Raw genomic sequence first — 4,932 nt, 5'->3', positions numbered from 1 at the left:
CAATTTCGCCGACCAACGTCGCCGACTGACCACCTGCCGCGGGAAAACTAGATGATGCAGCTCCCGGAGGTGATGCTGCATCGACCACTTGCCCGCCAAATCCTCTGACCATGCTGCCGACTCGACGCAACCTTATTGACGTTGAAGTAGATGACACACCTGTTGTTGCACTTGTGGACACAGTGGCTCACATATCAGTGATGAATTCAGAACTTCGTTGCCGCCTTAGGAATGTTTTAACGCCACCCACAGTGCCACTCATCCAAGTTGCCGACGGTGGCACGTTTCCCGTAAGTGGGGTTGATCGCTCCACAACAGTGTTATTTGCTGTGCTCGAGAAATGTTCCCATGAACTTATCCTCGGCATGGACATTTTATCCGCCCACTCTGCCCTTATTGATTGTGGAACCGGCATGCTTCAACTTGATTTACCGTGTTACCATGACGACCCTACACCAGTTCAACCCCGTCTGTGTTCTGCAGATCACGTTCGCCTAGCACCTCAAGCCGTTACTTACGTGAACCTGAGATCTGTCCCTCCTGTTCCCGATGGTGACTACGTGTTGACACCTAATGCTGACGTTCTGCTGGCCGAAAATGTTGCCGTGCCTCACGCACTTCTTACAGTCACGGAAAATACAGCATCTCTTCCGATCCTAAACTTCAGCTGGTGCGCTCAAGTTATCCCAGATGGTATGACTTTGGCAAAAGTTTCTTCTATAGATGCTGCCATTTCGGCGTTCGTTGCCGATTCTTCTTCGTCCTCTGTTCCGTTCTCATCCTCGAAGAGTGCAGCGGATGCCGCCATCGACAAGATGATCGCTCCGGACCTTCTTCCAGCACAGACAGCTGACATCCGGCACCTGCTGAAATTCTACCGCGACACCTTTGATTTTGATGACCGGCCTTTGGGTCAGACATCCTTTGTGACTCGTAGGATTAACACTGGAGACGCCAGCCCCATTCGACGACATCCTTATCGCGTGTCTAATGCTGAGCGACGTTACCCAGCACCTCCACCAAACGTCACGGGGGTGAGAGAATGAATGCAATAAATATATTTACAAAATATGCAGGGAGAGTCAGAGGCAGCTGCAGCCAAGATGGAAGAACAGCAGCAACAACAACACGAGCACGGTCGCTTTCATCGTCTTCGTCGTCTGTGTCGTCTATGATGCTCTTTCGTTGCCGATGTCGTGTAATATACCGGGTGTTCAAAATTAAGCTTTATGATTTTTTTAAAATTAGGCGCTCGAAGGCACGTGAGAACCACTTGTGCAAATAAGTTAAGCGGCCAGGGGGACAGAAAGTTAGATGATAATTATCGCTGTCAGCAGCCCAATTAACTAAAATTTAATAATTAACTTTTTACTGGCTGCGGTAAGTTGGCATGTTTATATTGAAAAAATGTAGGCAGTGGTGTTTGTACACAGTTTCAGTTGGAAGATTTTTTCTAGCACGCCTGTGTTCCGAGATATCCGGCTCCAAAGTTTGTCTTTCGCACGATTACGCATGCAAGAGGGTGAGGGTCCGCGCAAAGCTCCTCCCTAAAGTGACGCATCTGTTGCGTGTGGTGTTTAGTGTGTGAAGAGGGTGGAAGCGTAGGCATAGGTGATAGCAATTACCCTTGCCCTCTTCGGCCGGCGAAATCAAAAATCGAAGAACGCTTGCAACCAGTGTCGTAACACGCAACTGCAGAGCCTCTAACGATAGTGGCAGATACCATGCCGAGATAATGGTGCGAGCGGAGAATCTGGATGCCAGTGCGCGTGCGTAATAATCACTAGAGAAGCATGCGTGGTCGTTGCCTGGGCTACGCGAATAGCGTGACTGCTGATGTCCGAGTACTGTAACTTTTATTGAAACAACAGTTTTATCCTTGCTAACGCATATTTCCTGCTGCTACATAAGCATATTTCGGTCATGCACAAATCTCATCGAAACTCTTCACCTCTCAAGACGTCAATGCCCCAAAAAGTGTTCAAAATGCCTGCCTTCGGCAGCAACGCAAAGCATGAACCGCTGTCGCGTCGACTCGATGACTCGGCGCAGTACTTCTGCAGGAATACTCGCACAGGCAGATGTTATCCTGTCCTTCATGTCATTAACATCGCTGGGCTCTGTTACGTAAACTCGATCTTTAACGTAGCCCCAAAGGAAAAAGTCGAGCGGAGAAAGGTCAGGTGATCTTGGTGGCCAAAACATCGCTCCTGCGCGCCCAATCCACTGTTGTGGAAAACGTCTGTCCAACCAGTTCTTCGCCCTGGTAGAAAAATGTGGTGGTGCTCCATCGTGCTGAAACCATACTTGGCGCAGGTCATTCAGGGAAAGACTGCAGACAAGATCATCAATGACAACACCTAATATTTCTTCTGTGTACATCTTTCCGTTCAAGTTGTCCTCAAAAAAGTGAGGTCCGATGATCCTGTCCCCGAGTATGCCGCACCACACATTCACACTCCAGCGAACTTGATGCTTGTGCTGCCTCAGCCAGTGTGGGTTTTCTTGTGCCCAATAATGGGCGTTGTGAAGATTAACACTTCCATTTCGGCAAAACCGAGCTTCATCAGTCCAAATTATTCTGTGCAAAAAGTCATTTTCTTGATCAGTTTTGATGAGGCCCCAATTGCAGAAGTCAACTCGCCTTTCAAAGTCCGCCTCATTTAGGTCCTGATGAAGGTAAACGTGATATGGATGGAACTTGTGCTTTCTTAAAACATTTGTGACTGTTCCGATGCTGCGACCGCACTGATCGGCAATCTGTCGGATGCTGAGCTCTGGCATCGAGGTTACGCACGCGACAACGTCGATTTCAAAGTCTTCATCGACGATTGCCTTCCTGGTCCGTCTCGGAAGGTGGACAGAGCCTGTTGTGCAGAAGCGTCGAAACAGGTTTGTGAAAGTGGGCCTTGTTGGAAGGGGACGGTGTGGGTGGCGAGACGCGTAAAGCTCCATTGCTAACGAAGCGTTGCCATTCATTTCAGCCATTGCAAGCACCACGTCTACTTTTACTTTGGTAGAATACCTCACGCCAGAAGCAGCCATATTAGCTCGAAAGGACTCCACGTGGATTTCCTTGGTAGACCTTCAATGCAGAGACGCTGTGCTCTAACCGGAGGCACCCTAGTGCAGGACGGTCCTGCTAACGCGTTCACAAGAAGATGTCTCAGTGTGATCTAAAGTCACGAAAAAACGTCGCGAAAAATGGTCTCCTGTTATCGCGTTCATCAGGATCATGCGTAAGGCTCATGGCGCACCGCGCTGTCACATTTTGATTTCGCCGGCCGAAGAGGGCAAGGGTAATTGCTATCACCTATGCCTACGCTTCCACCCTCTTCACACACTAAACACCACACGCAACAGATGCGTCACTTTAGGGAGGAGCTTTGCGCGGACCCTCACCCTCTTGCATGCGTAATCGTGCGAAAGACAATTAAACTTTGGAGCCGGATATCTCGGAACACAGGCGTGCTAGAAAAAATCTTCCAACTGAAACTGTGTACAAACACCACTGCCTACATTTTTTCAATATAAACATGCCAACTTACCGCAGCCAGTAAAAAGTTAATTATTAAATTTTAGTTAATTGGGCTGCTGACAGCGATAATTATCATCTAACTTTCTGTCCCCCTGGCCGCTTAACTTATACTTTCTGTCCCCCTGGCCGCTTAACTTATTTGCACAAGTGGTTCTCACGTGCCTTCGAGCGCCTAATTTTAAAAAAATCATAAAGCTTAATTTTGAACACCCGGTATATATATATATATATATATATATATATATATATATATATATATATATATATATATATATATATATATATATATATATATATATATATATATATATATATATATATATATATATATAGGTGTGTGTGTGTGTGTGTGCCCGGGAGTTTTGGTTGACGCAAAGCAAAAATAAATGGACCAGCTTTACAGAGCTTCGCTGAAGAACAAGTGTTCGCGGCAATATGGCTGATGTAACGAGCTGTCGTCGTATTTAATGAAAATTACTATACAAATACAGGGGTATCTAATCAGACGAAAAATACCTTCCAGTTTACGAAACGAGATAATGCCTTTTGTCTCATACTACACGATGAATCTCCGGCCTTGTGAAAGCGCAGACAGGTGCAGTATTATAACACGAGCCGGGCATTCTTATTCGCGGCCAGGCGCTTGGATGATTCATTTGTTTGCCCAGCTTCCCAACTTGCTGATGTCACGGCTAATTTCGTTCCTTCGTGCTTATCAAATTACTGGATTACTCGCATTCCTGTGCCGATGTTCCACGTACACAAGCAATAATAAAGGCAATAAAATCAGAGGCTACAACTACGAAAAACGAGTCCGCGGCAGTTCAGAGGAAGGTAACCATATACACCCGAGCGCGCAGAAGACGGAGGAAATGCTTCGAATGCCCCTCCAAGAAAAGGACTTTTTCTCTTCTATTTTGCTTTTTACGTCGCTGCAGTGAGGTATTTTTTCCGTTGTACGTGCTTTTTTCTTCATTCGCGGCAGGAGCAGGCGAAAATGAGCCACAGCGGTGGCGTCATACCCGGCGAAAGGGTGCACTACTCTCGTCGAGGAGAAAAATCACGGTCGCCATGCGGCCCTCAGTAGTTACGCAAAAGGTAAAGCGCAAGAGAACAAAAACAGCAGGACAAGTATACTGCCGTCCAGACAGGTTGTTCTTCGCCTGCCCAATGAGCGGCGTCGCCTCTTAGCCGTGGTGTAGAAGAGCGAGAGAGGGACGGAGTGGAGAAAGTGAAGCCAGGGCCGTTTGTGAAGCATTGCATGCATGTTACGTTGCGTACGAAATGCCAGAAAAGGCGGGTGGGAGAAGAAGAGACGGGTGTTGACCACGAAGGAAAAGTCCTTGACAGAGAGGCTGCGGTGGTGGGGGAAAGGAGAAACGAAGGAGGAAGCG

Source organism: Rhipicephalus microplus, chromosome 4 (genome assembly GCF_043290135.1).
Source record: "Rhipicephalus microplus isolate Deutch F79 chromosome 4, USDA_Rmic, whole genome shotgun sequence".
Classification (NCBI taxonomy): domain Eukaryota; kingdom Metazoa; phylum Arthropoda; class Arachnida; order Ixodida; family Ixodidae; genus Rhipicephalus; species Rhipicephalus microplus.
This window is presented reverse-complemented; position numbering follows the sequence as displayed.